Here is a 21,496-nt window from a genome sequence, read left to right as displayed (position 1 = left end):
ACCCCATGCACGAGTCAGCCTCACCACATGTGTGTCAGCCCCCCCATGTGGGGTTCCATTGCGGAACAAAAGGGGTTGGGAAGGATCACTGTGGGTGCTTGGGGGAGGAGGAAAGATGTGTGGAGTCACGCATGCTCTTGCAGTCACACGTCTTAGAGAGACCCTTGTTCTTGACATATTGATTTATCGATAAATACATGCCATATATATAAATCAAGGGGCTAAAGAAAGGAAATAAACTGGTACTAAGGTGTAGCCAGCCATAACAATTCAAATAGGAGGAAATAAATCATTACCACTAAAGGTTCTTGGGATGTTCGTCCCCACATGACCACGATATCAGGAAAGTATTGAAAGAACTAAAAATATTTCCCTTGTGTGACCAGGGCCTGAGATATACATCTAGCTTATTTTTATGGAGCATCCCAGCATAGTCTGCTTCTTGTCCAGAAGCCCCCTAAACTAAATTTGGTTTTACTTATTTTTATTCTTTCATGAAGTTTGTAGGCTGCTTTAAGTGCTGCTATTTTGGATAAAGAATAGTACAATTGCCTTGCTGTGGATTTCCTCTAGATCAGTGTTTCCCCACCTGGGGGTTGTGTCTCTCAAGGGAATCGCAAAGTGTTTTCTGAGGATCACAGAGCACCTTATATGCATCGTAGCCCTTGTTAAACAATCGCTTCCTTGACCTTTCAGAGCAGGATATTAAGGTTAGTGTGTATGTGAAATGATCCCTTTGGGGGAGAAAGAAGCCTCTACATTCTAAGAAGGGATGAGTTTATCCCATTAAAAATGCCTTCTTATGCAAATATGGCAGGGTGGGTGGGTCGCAGGTGACTTGGTAATTATAAAAAGGGGTTGTGACTTGGAAAAGATTGGAAAGGCCTACTGTAGCTCATCTGGTTGTCTGCCAAAATAAATTGAACCATTTAGTGGAAACAATGTATTTGTATCACTACTCTTCTAGGTGGCTGAAGAGCAATACAGTACCTGCAGTCATTTGCACTGCTGTATTGAATGGCCTTAGACTGGATTTTTTGCTCTCTGAGTAGCTTTTTGCAATCTTTGCGCACAATTACCAAAGCTTAAGCTTCATAATGGACATTAGCTGGTCTGCACCTGCAATTCATGAAAATGAATAGTTCTGTCTGATAGTCATGACATGTAAAGAGGCTGTCCAATGGGGAAAAAAACACTGCACAGAGATAAGAGCCCACAATGATGTTGATAAAAACAGGTGCCAGAAAATCCCTTTCTGTTTCTTTTCCATGGCGAGAGCATATTTGTAGTACAGAGACAATCCATACTAGATATGATAAACAAAGACATAATGCAAAACTGATTTTTTTGTTTTGTTTTAATAGTGACATCTGTAGCATTACACTTTTGAATCTGAGCAAAAGAAAAGAACAAACCAAAGTTGTTGGGGGGGGGGTGTATCCAAGATAAAAAGTGTGGGGTTTTTCTTTTTATGGGTCAGTGAGAAAGAAGAATCCTGAGCACAGTCCTAAAACAAGCTTTAAAGGATACATGATTATTCAAGAGGATGCTTTTTATAACTACAAGCAAAAATAATGAACAGATAAAAATTTCTAAATTGCTTAGTAATTGCATAGAGTTCATACACTTGCAATTAGAAATGGGGTATTCGTATTCGTATATGAATATCCCTGTGCAGCTAGAGTTAATGAGGGTCTGGCCCCATCCACTCATGTGACTGGTGGCCGTGGCAGCCCCTCTCTTCCTTCCAATTGCTCTGGAGTAGCACTGAGCTAGCCACTCAACAGCCTTGCAGGGAGACTCGTCCACCCTTCCTCTGTCAGGAGTGGCTAGCCAACCAGGAAGAGAACAGCACTGGGGAGTGATTAGAAAGATGAGTGGGGCCACCGCCACCAGCAGACATGTGAGTGGATGGTCTGGCCCTGAGGGCTGGACCCTTGTTAACTTCAGCTGTGGGGGGGGGATACAAATACGAATACCAAGATCACTGCCATTCACAAGCAAGAAACTGGAAACAAAAAGATAGCAAAGGTATTGTTGGAAGCATAGTTCACAACTTCAAAGTTGAAGGAAAAAGCAAAAGCAAAGTGTATTGCTTATATACTGCCCCATAGCACTTCAAGCACTCTCTGGGCGGTTTACAATTATGCAGGCTACACATTGCCCCCCCCCCCCCCGTGAGCTGAGAAGTCATTTTACTGACCTGGTAAGGATAGAAGGCTAAGTCAACGTTGAGCCGGCTACCTGGGATTGAACCAGTTCTTGCTGCAATACCGCAGTTTAACCACCGTGCCATGAGGAACAGTGGTCACACTGACTGGATGAGGCAGAAAAGGAAGATGCAATCAGATTTCTGAGAAGGCATATTGAGAAAAACCCTCAAATGACTGCAAAGGTTCTGCAGCAAGACTTGGTAGCAGCAGGCACTGTGGTTTTAGTTTGCATTGTAAGGTGCGTACTAAATGCAGAAAGTTTCCATGCCAGAACTCCAAGATGTGCAGCACTACTGACCCAGAAGCAAAAGAAAAGTTGGCCTCAATATGCTCAAAGTCATATAAACAAGCCACAGATGTTTTGGGATTCTGTTCTGTGGAGTGGTGAAACAAAACTGAAACGTTTCAGCCTGGTGGATTAATGGTATGTCTGGAGGAAGAAGAATGAAGCATATGCTGAAAAGAACATGCTGCCTACAGTTAAGCATGGTGGCGGCTTGGTGATGATCTGGGACTGCTTTGCATCCTCTAGTGCTGGAAACCTGGAGCTTGTGGAAGGCAAGATGGATTCACGGAAGTATCAGGAAACCAAGGAGAAAACATCATGCTATCTGGGAGAAAGCTGAATCTTGGGCATCATTGCACCTTCCAACAGGACAATGATCCCAAGCATTCCTCAAATTCCACCAAGGCTTGGTTGCAGAAGTCCTGAAATATGCTACAGTGGCCATCACCTGACTTGAACTCCATAGAAAATTTCTGGTGGGATTTGAAGAAGGTGGTTGCAACATGCAAACTCAAGCATTTTACTGAACTAGAGATCACTAGTCATCAGGAATGGGATGAGATTCTTCAGGAACACTGCCAGTAGCTGGTGTCTGGCTACGCATTTCGTTTGCAGCAGGTTGCACAAAAGGGTGCTCTACTAAGTACTTCAGATGCTTGCCATAAAGGTGCGGAATAATTTTGATGCTGCAAAATTCATTAAAAGTTGAATTTGCAGAAACCACCTGAATCATTGTGTTGAGTTACTTCAATTGCTTGTGTTTGATTTGTTCATTGCAAACAGCCGAAAGTCTGTAAATTTTGATAATAAACCTGATTTGTGATGGGGGGATTGAATAATTTTGATTACAACTCTCTCTCTCTCTCTCTCTCTCTCTCTCTCTCTCTCTGTGTGTGTGTGTGTGTGTGTGTGTGAAAGAGAGAAAGAGAGAGACAGGTGGGTGAAGAAGGTGTATAAATAGGATAATATAAAACACTGAAATTAAGCAAATAACTTTCAGTTTTTAATTCAGTGGAAATAGATAGTTACTTTTACAATGAGGCAAAAAGAGGCTTGTAATTTTTTAAAAATATTATTCTACTACATTTTTATAGATTTTAATTTTTCATTAACTGCTAGTAAAAATTAATTCGACTGTTACGGTAACACTAATGAGTATTACAGATTCAAAGAACCGACATACAGAAAACATTCTGAATGTCCAGCTTTTTTCATTGAAAAAGAAATCTTTATAAGTCTGCTCAAAAATTAAGCCATTTTAGACAATACATACTGAACACCTAAAAAGAAATATATATATTTCTTCAAACTTCAACCTCAAATACAGTACTGTATATGTAAGTCGAATTACTGTAGTTTTAAGGAACTAAAAGATTTTATTTTCTTTGTCTCCAACTTTCTACTTAAACTACTCAAACTAGCAAAAATGGTACACACTGCTAAGAACAAATTGAAAGAATGCATTACATCTAACAAACCAGATTTGCTTCCGTAGTTGTGAGATTAGCCAGCATTAAATGTATAGACCATATTCCTATACACATGCACTTCCTGGTTGTGTGAGTGGTTTTACCTCATGGAAAACTGCACAAGGAGGCACCTGATGACTCCTGGCAGAAGTCATTTTCCTTCAGGTGCTGTTCACCACCGCCACTGCAAGCCATAACAGACACTGAATGGCTAAAATGAAACTGGTAACTTCCAGCTGATTCGCTTTGAAGACCAAATGTTTATCTATCCTTTCTTTTGTTGGAAAAAGTTAACATAATGCCGGTAACAGTTCTTCAGCATGATGATAATTACTAGGTACATTCTTGAGAAATTACGGTACACTAAAGGCCCACTGAAATCAGTTTCAAGGACTAACATACTTAACCTCGGAGTCAAACCGCAGGTCTTTAAAGTGCAACAAGACTGTCAGCATGTTTCAATGAACTGAGGAAGGAGGTAAAAAATAGAGATCCACCTGGAAAAAGTATCTCTGCTGAATCCAGACTCTACATTGTAATGGAAAAATCCATGCAATTCCTCTAAGAAAAAGCTGAAGAATTGGATCATTATCCATTACAGACAAAATCTTGTTCAGCTTTACCATCCATGGAGTGCCGTGTTGAAGATGGGATTGCTCCTTATCTTCTGTTTGTGTAAGGAAGTAAATGGCTCTCACTCCCTTTGCACAAGAGAAAATGCCACTACTTCAAATGGGTAGATCTCCAGCTAATTTGCTGCAGGCCAGAGAAGTGAATGGAGAACTCCACCTCAACTATTATAATTTCAATTTACAAAAGGAAAAAATAAACAAAGATATTTTGAGAATCAGGAGGTCAGTTTAGTACATTAAAGGTAAAAGTTGGTTGTGGTTCAGTTTTAAACAGATTGAACACGTCTGTGTGCACTGAAAATAAGTGGCCCTAAACCAATCAATTCTGCATAATGATCTTACCTATTTTAATGACAACTTGTTCAACGAGTGCCAGCATATCAAAAGTTTATTTTGCCTTATCCACTCTGCTTTCCAAAGGTCGCCACCCTTTACTAAAAGCAGAGTGTTTGGGAAAATATATGATAGTAACTCTCCCTATAATTTTTTTATCATAGGTCTTTTCAGGATAAGCACATTTTCTTTCCCTCAAGTACCTTATCCAATCATGTCACATCAAAAGAAGAAATGAACATTAATCAAGAGCAGCAATGAGGCTGCAAAGTCAGCAGTAAAACTACCATTATGCCACACTACAGTCAAATATTATTGTCTGCATAGGAAAACCTTATGAATTTTGCATGTGCCACAACTTCTAACGAAACAGAAGGTTTTATTTTCATTAAGCTCTTGATTTGACACCTGTCTTTTTAGAAGGGATGTGAATTTTATCTTAGGTGATCAGAAGATTGACTATTACTAGTATGCATAAATTTATTGCATGCATCAATTTCAGTAGGAGGCTGTCTTCCTGAACATCTAATATGATTCTTCCTATATTCCTGTGATGGGACTTTCCTGTTAAATTGAATCACAACTACTGGGGACTAGACATGAATCATGTTGATGCTGTCAGATCAGCAACCCTGCATCTCATTCTCTTTCCTGGTAATGAACAGTGATCCAAAACATATGATATCACCAGTCTGAGAAATAGTATGACCAGAAGGCTCACAGGAGCAAACTTTTCTGAATGCCCTGTAATACCTAAAACAGCCTCCTTCTTTCTGTAAACAAGCAGAACAGCATTTATAGATCACTATATGAAGGCACACTTGTAGTCCACACATAGCCATTCTCCTCAGCCTATGAGCCTGAACAACCTTCAGGATATTTACAGAAAGTACGACAACCAGGTAGATCAGGAACATGGGCACAACAAGCCATGGAGGTGGTGGTCTTTACCTCAGAACCTGATACCCAACCTGAACTGGAGCTTCTCGGTCTAGATAACTTTGAGTCAGAGGACTGTGAACTGGAATCCTTAGAGATGGAATCCCTTAAGGAACTACCACCCACATTTCTGCTATGGGCTTCTTATTCTCTAGTGTCTCTCTCAACAGCGAAGCTGTTAGAAACCGAGAAACACTGAAAATGCCAATAAGAATAAATATAATGCATATGCTGACCATATGAAGCAGGAAAAGATGAGGGAGATAACAGAAGCATATAAAATATACATGAAATGAGAAGAGTGAATTACAAGATATAATACTGAAATTCAGGGTTGTTCAATAAAACTGAGTGGAGGAAGACTAAAGTGATTTTTTAAAAAAAACAAAAGTGTGTGGCTTAAAGCAACAAATTGTAAAATTGCAAAATTCATTACAAAAATGTAGCAATGGCTACCAATCTGGACAGATTTTAAAGGAGCTGGAGAAATACATGAAGGTTAGGGCTCCCCATGGCGGAACAAAACTCATGTCCTTCTTGTGGGCTTTACATGAGAATCCAGATGGCCACCATGGAAACAGAATGCTGGGTTTGGTAGTCTTTGTTCTGTTCCAACACAGTTCTAAAACTAAGATCATGGCTACCGGCCCCATCACCTCCTAGCAAATAGAAGGGGAAGATATGGAGGCAGTGACACAGTTTCCCTTCTTGGGCTCCATGATCACTGAAGATGGTGACCGAAGCCACAAAATTAAAAGATGCCTGCTTCTTGGGAGGAAATCGATGACAAACCTAGACAACATCTTTAAAAGCAGAGTCAACAGCTTCCACCAAAGGAGGATCAACCTGAGTCCTTCCCCATCACCTCCACTGGATTCTCAGCCCACAATATGCAGCTTCCCAGATCTTCTACTTCTTTCAGTTCCCTGACCCCATTTTCCTGTCCTTCCCTTATTATCTACCCTGCTTTAACTTTATAAACTCTTTAAAATAAAAAAAGTTGTCTATTGTCCACTGCGTGGGATGTGGTGGCACTGCAGCTTAAACTGCTGAAGCCTCTGTGCTGCAATGTCAGAAGACCTGCAGTCGTAAGATCAAATCCATGGGACGGAGTGAGCCCTTGTCGCTTGTCCCAGCTCCCACCAACCTAACGGTTCGAAAGCATGCAGAATGCAAAAATGTGAGTAGATAAATAGGTACCAACTCAGTGGGAAAGTAAACAGCGTTCCGTGTCTCGTCACGCTGGCCACGTGACCACAGAGGATTGTCTGCAGACAAACGCTAGCTCTGTGGGTTGGAAACGGAGATGAGCACTGCCGTCTAGAGTCAGACACGACTGGATAAATTGTCAAGGGGAACCTTTACCATTGTCCACTGCAACAATAATAAAAGCACATTGATGGTTTTGTATTCGTAATATTTTATTTTTAGAAAATCCATACACTGGTGGAAACTACAAGATGAGTGTGCTGCAAATATGAATTTTTCATTTCCACAGCACATAACATATGACTGTTGTCATGTTGGCTACAGTGGAACTTGGCCATGGAAACTCACTGGTGGAGCAGAACTGGTAGAACCACTCCTTAAATATCTCACTTACCTTGAAACTCCTATTAAAGTTGCTATGAGTTGGTTCCAACTTGATGGCACAGAACACACATTCACTATCCATCTGGAATTCACCATCTTTCTCTGGTCACCATCTTGCTTTTCTATCAACTTCCAAAGCATTTTGCAAAGGAACAGCTTGATTGGGAGGATGTGCTGTTGGACTACACAACCAGAAGATGTCTCATGTTCCTTCACGAAACAGCACCCTATGGTCCTTCTTGTTATTTAGAGAAGGAAGTTCACAGTATTTAGTTCCACTGTCTTAAGACACCAGAACAGGAGACCAGTGGGGAGAGGTGATACCGGTTTGTCTCTGTATTACATTCATTATATCAAGTGCATTTTTAAAAGATTGCTATTCATTTGCATTCAGTTACTTACTTCCTGTAACTGTTTCTCAACTTATTAGATGTGACCAGAACCCTGTTGGTGATTTATGCCCATGTAAGCACAGTTCATAAACTGTGGGAACACACTTATCAATTGGCAATCACATTCTTGATTGTGTGCCAAGTTGTAGAACCGGCAGACAACCAGGTATGCAAGTGGCAATTCGTTAATTAGCAACAGTTCATCTCCACAAGTATGCAATTCTATTTACACTGGCCTAATTCTGGCCATTATTATGGAAAATATAATTTCTTCTATATATGTTTGACTATGACTGAATAAGCAAATTTCCATCATGTGAGATTCTATATTCCATTCATCCATGTCTTGCTATAGTTCTCTAAGCATATTATGAGATCACCATATAGGGCTTTCAATGGACAGCAATTATCCTGTTATCAAATTAAAACAATAATCTGGACAACATCTGTAGGTCATGAAAGACAAGAAAGAGTCCTGTTAAAACAGTCAGGTCAAAGCACTGATGAGAAAAATCCTCTTTAATCCAATTTCAGAGCCATTCTTTAATCAGCAGAGAGGTTGTCTTACAAGTACAATTTGCACTAAACGTAAATCACCTCTCATTTGCTGAAGATTTAAGAACTGTCAACTAGTGTCTCTCTACCCAGCACTTCTAGGGAGATGAATAAAGCTCTGAAGACATGGGTTAAGCATTACCCATTGCAGTATTAGCTGGTATGCTGAGAAACTGTCTTCACTATCTCAGTCAGAAATGTAGTTCTGTAACTGAAAACCTCTTTCCCATTCTGGTATGTGCTAACAATATAGTAATATAGACAGATGCAGTGCAGAAATAGGTGCTGTCTTTTAAAAAAAATATATCCCAATCAATTAGATTCACCAGTCATTTTCTAAAGGAAGAAGTCCCATACATTCAAAGAGCGCTTCACTCCATGCAACCCTCCATGCAATGTCATTTTCCCGTCCCATTCCTACTTCTAATACTCTTTCATCTGCCACATTATTGCAGAGCAAATCCACATTCTGTAAGGCAGTTATAAAAATGGAGGCAACCCAAACAGAGTATTATAACTTTTAAATTTCAGATCAGCACCACATTTGGCACAGTTGTAGCAGTCTGCCATTATTTCGTACCAAATATGGGAAAGTTTGGACAAAGGGTTTTTGAGTTACTAATTTTTAAATATGTAAAACCGTATTACCCACCATTCAGAAATAGCCAACCCAAAGCTACTCCAGATATATAATAGATCATATAAATTGAAAAAACCAATCTTGCCTATCTTGAAAGAGAATGGTTGGTTCCACCTCATTTTTATATATATTTAGAAAGAATACAGGCTATAGGGGTTGAAACAGCAGTCCTTTAAAAAAAGTCCTTTCAAAATGGAAAAACTGTGATTTCTTATCACACTGAGCATGCACGAAGCAGACATACCAGCAAGAAATTTGCATTGTTGCAAATTCATTTGCAACTGGTAGCTTAGGGAAATTTTCACAGAAACCAAATTAAAAGATAGGTTCTCTTTGAAGAATTAAAAAAAACAGTCTTGCTTTAAAGAAAGCAAGAGGGACATTTTTCCATGTACCTTAAGGGAATGTGCATACAGTGTGGTAAGGCATGTTACAAAAATATATCGGCATTAAAAAAGCATAGAGCAGTTGTGTTTGCCTCAGCCCACAGTGCTTTCAAGAAAAGTTATCTCAGTATTTCCGAGACCAGACTCCTGATATAAATTTTCAAAAGGGAAATCAGCTCCAATTTTGGTGCAGTACGAACTTTTAAACCTGTCCATTAAGGCTAAATCAAATGTTTAATTCTTTCTTGGCCAAGCAGGGATTCATGCTTGCAAAATTATTCCGTGTCTGATAGTAAAAACATTTTAAAGAATATTCAGAAGCTCATTCATTTAACAGAATGTTCAGAAGCTCACTCATTTAAGCTGCAAAATTACTGTTTTTGCTTTGCAACTAGGGATGGTCTTACTCAATATTAGCAGAACTTTGGTATCTATATCCTGTAATAATTTCAACTATTCTACCTGCCTTATCACAATACAATTGTTTCATAATTAAGAAAAACTCTTCAAAGATGTTATGGGCAATCAAGTCATTTATGATATGTGGTGACCATACAGGTTAAGAACCTCCAAAATGTCCTATCATTAACATTTCTACTGGGATCTTACAAATTAACAACATATCACATTAGGTTATTCTCTCTTCCTACTACCCCCTTCTTCCTAGCAATATTGTCTTCTTCAGTAAGTTCTGCTCAGGTGTTGCAAATTAATAGCTGTGGCTTCCTTTATTGAAACAATCTGTTCCATGCTAGATCTTCCTACTGCCCCACCCACTTTTCTCAGCAATACTGTCTTTTCTGGTCAGTTCTGTGTTCTAGTCAATTCTGTGTTCTCATAATATGTGAATGGTAGGATGACATCATTTTACTCATTTTTGCTCTAGTGAGAGTTTATGCTTGACTTGATCAACCACCACTTTTCTGCCTTTTTGTCTAACTGTGATATCTGTAAGACTTTCCTCCAACACTACATTTCAAATGAGTTGATTTTTGTCCCTGTCTTTCTTCACTGTCTTTCTGTTGCATAGTATGGATTGTGGCCAAATGCCCACGTCACTCCTGTCCATCATTTGGAGCTCAAGTGCAGGAGCCTATGATAGGACAGGAGGGGTGGAATTAGAGTAACAGTTGTGGAGTTAGAGAGAGAAAGGGGGAGATAGGGAATGGTAGTGAAAAAGTCTACTGAGATCAAATAACCCTGAGGGGAAAGCTAATAAATCCCTTTACTCTGAACATACAACAAATAAGTGATGTTATGCTTGTGGTAAAGAAGGACATTTTTGGTCCCAATATGAAACTCATGAAAATAGAAATTTCAGTCAACCTAAACAGGTATTTTGCCTTCAGCCATTGGCAGCTGAAGCCTCTAATGGCTGCACTGTTGCTAAAGGAATGGAACTGGCAGAGAGCCCAGAGCTTCCTGAGGGAAAAGTGATACAATGTTATTTAATCAAGTGTGATCAAAACTTACTGGAAAGCTCTGGAGAAATGATTTTAATTGATGGTAAAAAGTATCTAGATATTAAGGACTCATGTTCCCAAGTGACTATCTGTCACCCGGACATAATTCCTAAAGAAAATATGTTGGAGCAGGAGAAGATCACCCTCAAAGGGATAAGTTCTCTGTAGTATTGCCAATGGCTAGAGTAGCATTGAATTACCATGGGTGGTCTGGTATATGGAATGTAGCTTTGTCAGATCAAATCCCAGCTCCTTGTCTGATTGGTTTGGATTTCTCAAAGCATGCACATAGTGTTTGCATGGTAATCTGCTGTCAGGGGAGGAAGATTGTAGCTGCTGCATTTTTGGCTAGACCTGGGAAGAACATAAATCCCATCTAGAGGTTGTGTTCAAAAGTGACGTGATCCCGGTTTGACAGTAAAAGTGTCCAAATGTAAAACTGAGAACTCTGAAATAAGGTACCTAGGGCATCTAGTCGAAGGGGGGATGATCAAACCCCTAGAAGCAAAGATAGAAGCTATTGATACTTGGCCCACCCCAACTTCTAAAAAGAAAATTCGAGCATTCCTTGGGTTAGTTGGATATTATAGACATTTTGTTCTGAAGTTTAGTGAGATAACTGCTACATTAACAAACTTAACCCAGAAGAAGCAAGCTAAAAACATCCAGTGGACATCAGAGTGCCAGGTAGCTTTTGATCGTCTGAAGACAGCACTGACTTAAAAACCTGTCCTTATTGCACCAGACTTTGACCATGAGTTCATCATTTACATGGATGCATCAAACGTGGGACTGGAAGCCATGCTGTGCCAAACAGACAACAGCAGGAGTCTACATCCAGTGACTTACATAAGCAAGAAACTCCAACCTGGTGAGAGACATTTATCCACTACTGGAAAAGAGTGTTTAGCTATTGTCTAGCTGAAGTCCTACATTTGGGGAAGGAAATTCATCCTCTGCACCAACCATTCCCCTTTGGTGTGGCTAAGAACTATGAAATCTAACAGCAGCAAACTTAAAGAATGAGCGCTGATTCTGCAAGACTTTGATTTTGAAATCCACAGTGTAACAGGATCTCAGAATGTGGTCGCAGATGCTTTGTCTAGAAGGCCAGATGACTAGAGAAGATTTTTTTCTGAGTTCAGTATTAACTGCTCTGTAATAGTTATGTGATATGCTTAAAGTGCACAATTTGCTTGGATATTAATAAACTAAGAGGTAGATACAGTAATAGTAAAAATAATAGTATGTATCCTTAGTAATGTAAGAGGTTAATATTTGCATTCTTCCATGAACCTTTGTTTGTTTATAAGGGCAAACCATTAAGTTTCCCCTCCTATAACAAACTAATTAAGGGGAAAGGGATATAGCGTTCACCCTGCTCATTAATATTTATATTGAAATCTGAATGCACCAATAGGAGCTGGTGGGGTGGAGTTAAGTAGGGGGAAAGGAGAGAGAGGGAGAATAAGAGTAGGCAGTTGAGAGTGGAGAGAGAAAGTTGTTTAATTGAGAGTTAATGACACTGACTGGACTTTTATCACTGTAACAATAAAAAATTTCTACTTGGTTCTTAAATAGTACATTGCCTGGACCTCTGTCATTAATAGTGAACAAAGATGCTGTAATCACCTGATGGCAGCTGAATAACACGTAGCATGTGCCTATGCTTGGTGAAATGACCAAGGGCCACGCGGGAACATGACATGCATTTAGCATGCTTTGCCTCATGATAAGTCACTACAAGCTAAATGTTTGATTTGCACATCTCATTATATTAGGGAGGAAATGGAGCAGTAACTTTTACAAAATTTCCCTATTTATTTCTTTTTCTCACACATCTTTCTTTCTCCTAATTGTGATCCTTTGTGGGCAACTCCTTGGTAGGATTGTTTCCTTCATTAAGACCTTCCTAATGGCATGAGCGTTTTAGCTACATGTCACTACTGAGTATCTCCACAGTCCCAGAAAAGAACACACATACATTTCTGTCACTCTCCTCATATAAAACAGAAGGCTCTCCATACATCTGAGACTATTGAAATAAAGAATTCCTAATCACATAGAGAATCCCCTCCTAAAGTGAATGCATTCTCTTCAAACCATCACCCTCTACGTGTGGAGAGCAACAATGAATGGGATAGAGCTAGTGCAGTCCTGTCCTTTCATGTTTTTTTTTTCATCCACATTCCTAACATCTGAACAGAGCTTCTGAAATCCTTGGATAGAAAAAAGAGGTGCAAGGTAGCAGGTGGCCCAACAATATGTCTTATGTGAGATGCCAAGACACAAAAATGTCTGCTGCTAAAGGAAACAATGAAATGCAGTTTTGGAACTTATATACTTCCCTTTCCCTCCCATGCATTAATTCCTTCTGCCATTATTAATTTTACAGGCTGTTATATCTGAATCAAATTATTCAGTTGTTACTTCTATAACCTCAAGGCTGCGCACAAGGAACCCAAGATCGTGTACACTACTCTACTCTCCCCCATTTGATCTTCATAACAATCCTTCAAGGCAAATGAGACTGAATGTGACTGAACCAAGGCCACCCTGTGCACTTCATGACCAAGTAGGAATTGAACCCAAGTTCTAGCCCAAGACTCTAACTTGATTTAGCATTGTAAACTCAGAAATCCTGACCATAGTGGCTAGAAATGATAAACAATGTAATCAAATGTATCTGGAGACTATGAGGTTGAGAAAGGCTAACATATATCATTACTACTGTTTTTTTTTCTATTAGGCAATTAGGTCCCCATTGTAGGGCGCTTGTACAGCATTTTGGTCCAGCCATTCTCAGACGTGATTAGCACCATGATATAACATTAGTGACACACCATTAGGAACACTCATTTCATAAGGAAAATCTCTTTACCACTTATAGAGTAATTAATTTCTATAGTAAAAATAATGAAACTTGGGAGTGATGTTACTCTAAAGAAGTCTTTTTGAAAACTGCAGACCCCAAACTCTAATTTCACACAAACCACAAGGCATTTTTTTAAACGCCAAATATGATTCACTCCAATCTATACAAAAAAGGACTTGAAAGAGATGGAAATAATAAGTGAATGTACTACAGAGAGCCAAATTCGGAAAAGGGTTCCCAAGAAACACAAAATTAGAAAACTGAAATATATTATTCCAATATTGCAAAGAACTACAAAGTATCATGACATGTTTCTAAAAATACCATAACTTGAAATATTTCCTCTGTTGCCTCAGTATAATTCTTTCAGAGTCAATGGTGTTACCCCAGAGTAATTAATCTGAATACATTGTCTTAATTAGCACTTTTGCTGCTGTGAAATTGCTAGCAAATTTGCTTCTTCTGGTTTCAAGGCTGTTCTGAACATACAGATGAAAGTATGGTACAGTCATACCTTTCAAGCACACAGTGTTCAGAGAACACAAAAAAAGAGGAAAGAACATTTACAGTATTTAATTAATTTATTTATTTGTTTGTTTGTTCCATTTTTACCCTGCCCATCTAGATTTAGAAATCTACTCTGGGTGGCTTACAAAAAACAAAGACAAAAACAGCATTAAAATAACTTTGATAAGAAGAGCAGAAAAATGAATAAAGAAAACAGGGTCCAAGATGGGATAAAGAAGCTATGTAATGGGAGGGGGGAAGGCCTGCTGGAAGCACCAAGTCTTCAACTTGTTTTTTAAAATTCCCAGCGAGGGTGCCAGTCAAATCTCTGGGGATAAGGTGTTCCAAAGATGAGGGGCCACCACCGAGAAGGCCTGGTTTCTTGTTCTCTCCTTCTAAGCCTCTCTTGGGGTTAAGCCCCTCAACCTTCTGGTCTGGCTTGATTGAGTGACACGAGTAGAGTTCAGTGGGGACAGGCGCTCTGCCAGGTATCAAGGCCCTAAACCATTTATGGCTTTATATGTAAGCATTAGTACCTTGAAATTAATGCAGAAGCGAATGGCTAACCAGTGTGAGGCTGCCAGAATGGGGGAAATATGTTGGTGTCTTTTCACCCCAGTTAATAATCTGGTGGCTGTGTACTAGACCATTTGTAGCTTTCACAACGGAGACCATATTTATATTAAGTAGATCAGAGCTACATATCCACAGGCATGAAACTAACAGGATGGTCTTCAGGAAACAGGTATGTTGTTTTAAGCCCACAGAAACAAAAATGTAATAAACAGATGGTGTAGTAATGGCCTGGTAACTGAGCTGTTTCACAAATTGAAACAAACTGACACAAAACTGACCCAAAATGTCCACTACAGACTGTTCTCACAGGCATTTTTATGGTGCTTTTGTGGTTATGTTCTGAAGTTATCACTGCTATACTTACCTGAATCTATGGTACCATTAAGTAGCTATGTGTAATGTGCCATGTGCCAAGAGCATGGCCAGGACCTTGGAAAACCTTCAGAGCACTTGCTGTGAGCCAAAAATCTAACAGCACCAAACACCACAGAAATGATACTACATTTTTCCGTATTCACTTGCATGCATTTGTAATGGGAAACTGTGGCCAATTAAAAACTGTCCTCTGAAGATGTAAACATCTTGCATGCAAAAAGGAAAGGGAAAGAGATAGGAACTGTATGGCTTGACACAAGAGATGGATTGGTGGTTCATGTCAGTTTGTACTTCATCTGAACAGATGTTTAGCGCTTCCTAGCCCTGCCTCCTCTAGTGGGTGCTCATTCAGAGGCAGCAGCCTGGCTTCCTGGTCCTCTGAGTGGGCACCTGCCAGGGAAGGTGGGGCTGGGAAGTGCTGAACACCTGTTCAAATGAAATATGAACTGCTGAACTGGCAATCTGTACCCATCTCTACTTGAAACCTACCACAGTGTCATTCTGTGACAGCAAAGTATGGGCAAGTAACAACAAGAACAGACTCAAATAGACTTATGCCAGTGTCTGTTTAACAGATCCCATTCATTTAATGTGTCTCCATTAGTTGGAACTAAAAATTAGATCTAGCCCATACTTTGTTGGGGATTGCAGCGTAAGAACATCCTATGCACAGAGGTTTTGAGACACCAGTCATATAGATCTTTGCTTTGAGACATCAGTCATATGGATCTTTGCCCTGTCTTCCAGTTATTTGTCTAGTTATTTGCTGGACAGACTCCATACATTACTGCACAGGTATACAAGAATACAAATGCTTCATTGGATGATGAAGTGCAGGTTTGTGAGCACATTGTTAGGTGGATTAACTAATATGCTGGAAGGTGGAAACAAAATTCATAAATATCTTGTTAGGATCAAGCACTGAGCTGAAAGCAGCACTGTGATAAATGCAAAGTTCTAACTTAGGAAAAAGAAACCAAATATACAGTTTCAAGATGGGGGATACTTAGATTCGCAATACTATGAGCAAGAAGGGTCTTGTAATTATTGTAGATCACAAGCTGATCAGATATAAGCCAACAGTGGGATGCAACTGCAAAAAAGGCAAATGCTATTTTAAGCTGCATTAACAGAAGTACAGTATAGTGTCCAAACCCATGAAGTACTAGTCTCCCTCTATTCAGTACTGGTTAGGCTTCATTAGTTCTGGACAACACACTTTTAAGGAGAACTTAGACAAACTAGAACATGTTCAGAGGAGGGCAACAAGAATGATCAGAGGACTGGAAACCAAGCCCTATGAGGAAAGACTGGAAGAACTGGGCATGTTTAGCCTTGAGAAAAGAAGACAGAGTGAAGATTCTGTGAAGATTCTCAGTCATCCAGGTGAGGTTATCTGGAAGCTGAGTCATGGCAACTGGACTTTTCTTATCAGGTTGAAATGTTTTGCTACTCATCCAAGTAGCTTCTTCAGTACTTGGATGAGTAGTGAAATGTTTCAATCTAAGAAGAAAGAAGTCCAGTTATCATGACTCAACTTCCAGACACACTTTTCAATTACTTAAAAGGCTGCCATACAAAGGAGGGAAAGGATCTAATCTCCATCATTCCAGAACGCAGGACACATAATAATAGGCTCTAGTTACAGGAATCCAGGATTTTGGTTGAATATCAATTCCTAACTGTTAGAGCAGTGTGACAATGGAAACAATTCCCTCAGGCAGTGATGAGTGTTCCAGTGTTAAGAGGAATTTGAGAGAAAACTAAACAACCATCAGATATATTTTTATTTGAGATTCATGAACAAAATGAGGGGTTGGACTCAATCACCTTGTGGCCCCCTTCCAACTCTATTTTTCTTTGATTCGATAATCCAGTGATTGTCCTGGGAAATGAAGCATTTTATAACACTGATGGATTTGGTAGTCTAACAATTTGTGCCATAACAATGTTTCATTTCATAAAAGCATAAGTGTCTTGTAGCGATTATCTTTCAAATGTGACTAAAATGAATATCCTTTCATAGTTTCTCAAATGCATTCTCTGTGACTGAATGTACCAAGAGTATTAAATATAAGCTGTGCCCCCTCAGCATTATCTCTTCACCCATTCCTAATGCTATGATAAACTGGGGTTTATATTCTCTCAACTTGCCTTTTTTTAAACTTTACACTACTTCATAAAGGTTTATAGTGTAATTTAAAAGCACAAAGCTCATGAGATACAGTTACATACAATGCTAATAATGTGTCATCAAGTCAATTTTGATTTATGGCACCCCCTTCAAAGGTTTTCTAGGTAGAGGGTACTAAGAAATGGTTTACCATTCCCTTCTTCTGGGGGCATCCTGGGACTGTGCAGCTTGCCCAAAGTCATAAAGGCTGGCCCTTCTCCCAAAAGGCCCAGTGGGGAATCAAACTCCCAGCCTCTGGCTCTGCAGCCAGATACCTAACTCCAGCCAGTATGCATACAGTACATACAAATTCTTGGATACACACACATGTACACAGTTTACAGGTACTTAGTGCATACTAGGCAGATTTAGAAAGGGAAGGCACAGCCCTGCCAATGTTTCCAAACTGCAGCTCCCATCATCCCTAATCATTGGCAGTGCTGACTATGACTGATGGGAGTCACCTATCTACCATAGCCCTCAAAAGGCAGCATACAACAATACCATGTGAAAATTGTCATAGAAAACTCCACAGTGCTGTGGGAAGGAATTTTTCTTTCAAGTGGTGGCCTGATGAGGTTCCTCCACATTATGTGCCCTCCACATGAGGTTGAGAAAGGGGAATGGTGTCAGTGGTCTCCAGAAAGGCAGATTTACCTGTGCCAGGGGTGAAAGTCTCAGGGTTAGCAAACCCATCTTAACTCAGGTGTTAGCTGCAGTTTGTGCCTGGGTTAGGGTAGCTTTGCTCACTCTGCACCTGTCCTTTTTGGGAAGATTTAGAGGAAATCCTCATTGCCATTGTTGTCTCTGATTAATGATCAAAAATAACAGTGAGAAGCTACGCCACTGAGTTTCCCAGCTGGAAAGGGGAATCCAACTGTTATATCCAGTCAGTGACTGGGAAAGTAAGGTCATGTAGGGACATCTCTTTGGCTTGGGGAATGTGCCTTGGAATAGTGTGTGTAGCTTGGGAGACAGGGAGGGCCTGGGATTATGTCGCACTGAACTCAATAGGATTGTGTCCTGTGTGAATTGCCTTGAACTGTAAAAAAGAAAAAGAAACTCACTGATCACAATCAGTGATTGTGGAATGGCTAAAGAGCATTCAGGAAAGTTCACTAGGTAGATACTAGAGACATACCGTTGGCCTCTCCAACCTGGTCTGTCCCCAAATAAGAGCACACAGATTAGTGTCTGGCCTAACCTGTACCCTTTTGGAGATACTCCAATTCAATCCTTGTCTGGATCTGTGCTTATATTTCTGTGTTTGGATAGAGCATCCAACTTAGACTCAGGAGATCTGTGTTATAATCCCTGCTTGGCCATGGAAACTCGGGGGGGGGGGCTCAGGATTGCCAATTCAGAATCAACTTGATGACATACTGTATAACACACACATTTCTATATTTCTGGGTCTCACTTTCATTCACTTTTCTCCAGTTCTACTCATGTGACATCTTTATTTTAGCATTTTTGGCCCCCAAATGCCAAATTTAATATGAAGGATTTGTGGGGGGCATCATTCTGCCTGGGTGTCACCCCTGGATGTCTTGCTCCCCCTGTGGTCACCTCATAAATGAACAAACATTTCTGATTTGGTCCTTACGTATACATTTGTCTGGAGACAATGTACATCTCAGTCATTCTGCCTTGTCTGGGGAATACATTGATTTGTGCTCTTTTTATGAGTGTCCAACTCTTGAGTTCAGCAGCTCAGCATATATGACACATAGCTCAAGGCAACGCTGTCCTTCCTATTTTTATTTATTTATTTATAAAGAAGCATATAGAAATACAATACTGGATCCCAAATGATACACCTTCTCCTCCATTTCTAATGTCACTTACAGAGGAGCACTCTCAACTTACAACTGAACCCTAATAAAAGTGCATGCCAGGTAAAGTGCATGCCAACAGTTCCATTTCCAGCGACAGGAAAAGCTGGTAGAATTCATTCATTCTAAATTCCATCCATCCAAATTCTTACTAATAAAGAAGACCCAATGATCCATAGCTTGAGTTGCTACCAGGAGTTACTACTTCCACACAGTGGGAACTATGACAATTACAGGAAAACCTTTTCTTTTTTTGAGGATGCACATTCCCACATGTTTTGGGTAGCTAGCTAGCTAAAGGGACAGGCAGATACTGTACAGAGATATGTATTCACGAAGGCTTTCACGGCCGGGATCTCATGGTTGTTGTGGGTTTTCTGGGCTCTTTGGCTGTGTTCTGAAGGTTGTTCTTCCTTATGTTTCGCCAGTCTCTGTGGCCGGCATCTTCAGAGGACAGCACAGAGGAGCACAGAGTGCTGTCCTCTGAATTTGCCGGTCACAGAGACTGGCAAAATGTTAAGAAGAACAACCTTCAGAACACGGCCAAAGAGCCCGAAAAACCCACAACAACCATTAGATACAGAGATAATTCACATTTTGGAATGAAAAGTTACTTTTGGACTACAACTCCCAGAATCCCCAAGCCATACAGTCATGCTGGCTAGGTGATTCTTGGCTGTGTAGTTTCAAAAGGAATTCTTCTGAGCTCCGAGACAGTTACATCCTTAATGCTAGAGTACTGTACATTACTGATTGCACAGAAGGCACTGTTGCTGCACTATAGACAGAGAAGGGCATAACATTGTTTAGTACAATGCAGCTGTGCATATATATCACCTGTTCAGTGTTTGTCTCTGTTATCTCAGCCAAAGCAGCTGTCAGATCATTTCTCTCCCCCCCCCCCAAAAAAAAGTAAGCTGAAGAAGAGAAACTCAAAACTACAAAAAACAGAAAAAGTTTTGTAGTACCACGAGAAACTGCTGGATTTGCACCGTAACCTCACTGATTAGGGGAGAAACAGAGACATTCCCACTAGAATAATGTTAAATAAAAGTCTTTTTCCTTGTAGACGCACAAACATCTTCGAAAGTTTGGCTCTCTCTCATCCATCAGAAGGGACAAGCCCTTCAGTTGAAAAAAGCAGCTTTCAAATCCACAGATGCAGCTTTTAACACCTTGTCAGTTAAATCGGGTCTTCTGAGACCTTGGGGAGGGAGGGGGGGGGGAGAAACCAGACTCTCTTGACAGCGTTCCTGTCAACCCCCGACCTGCACGACACGGCGGGGAAGACGAAGGAAACGTCCTCTTCATATCCCCCCCCCCATTTCTTCCAAAGGCGAAGAGGCGACTCGCCCCCTCCCGCACTGCTGCCGCCAAACTTTCAAGGACAAACCGCCGGAGCCCACCGCGCCCCGTCCGGCTGATTGCACCCCCGGGGGTTTAAGCTTTCAGCCCCCCCCCTCCCTGGCCCATTCCCACGAGTCCCGCAGGCGCGCCTGACAAAGGCGAAGAAGGGAGTGGTCGCCAACACGCGGGCTATTCCCAGGGGGTTCCTCCCAGCGTCCCGAGCCCACCCCCGCCCAAACCAGCCGCTTCGAGGGAAAGAAAGCGGGAGAGAAAGCCGTCGTCCGGAGACAGATAACACGGGAGGGGATGGATGGAGAGAAAGCGAGAGAGAGTGACTCACCGACCGCGCGTCCTCCTGGCCGGACGGTCAGCGGGGAACTTCATCTGCCGCCCGGTCCCGGGATTCCAGCTCCCGCCGGTTTTTGCCGGCGGCCGCTGCCCTTTGCCTTCGGCCGCGAAGCGCCCCCGGGCGGGAGGCCACCCTGCCCTGCCTCGCCGCGCCCGGCTTTCCCGTCTCCACCCTGCCGGGATCACCGCCACCCACCAGCCACCGGCGAAGCAGCCGGAGGCGCTCTTCGGCAGCACCCGGCGACGACGCTCCCGCTGGGTCCTAGCGCTGGGGCGGAGCGAGAGCCTGCCGAAGGGTACGAAGAGGGGAAAGGAGAGGAGGGGAGAGCTTCCCAAAAACGGCGCATCGGCCGACCGACCCTTGGGGGGTTTGTATTCGCCGTGAAGCCCAGCTTGGGCATCAGAATAAAAGCTTCATGAGGGACCCTGACCTTGCTTTTCATCCCAGCCTGCCTCCCCAGGGGGTTGTTGGTGGACCACCAGCCTCGTGCACATCTCTAGCCGGAACTCAAAGGGTGCAAATGCAATGAAACTATTGAATTGATTTAAAAAAAATTTT

General features: G+C 41.2%; 1 protein-coding gene across 1 annotated transcript in view; it reads right to left on the bottom strand.

Annotated features, from left to right (window-relative positions):
- Positions 1 to 21,174, bottom strand: part of SPSB4 (splA/ryanodine receptor domain and SOCS box containing 4) — a 229,781-nt gene extending 208,607 nt beyond the window's left edge. The window contains exon 1 of the mRNA XM_020793142.3: positions 20,930 to 21,174. The gene's annotated coding sequence lies outside the window, so the exon portion shown is untranslated. The remainder of the gene's footprint in view (positions 1 to 20,929) is intronic.
- Positions 21,175 to 21,496: the final 322 nt, after the last annotated feature.

The sequence above is a fragment of the Pogona vitticeps genome, chromosome 3 (assembly GCF_051106095.1).
Source record: "Pogona vitticeps strain Pit_001003342236 chromosome 3, PviZW2.1, whole genome shotgun sequence".
Taxonomy (NCBI): Eukaryota; Metazoa; Chordata; class Lepidosauria; order Squamata; family Agamidae; genus Pogona; species Pogona vitticeps.
This window is presented reverse-complemented; position numbering and strand designations above follow the sequence as displayed.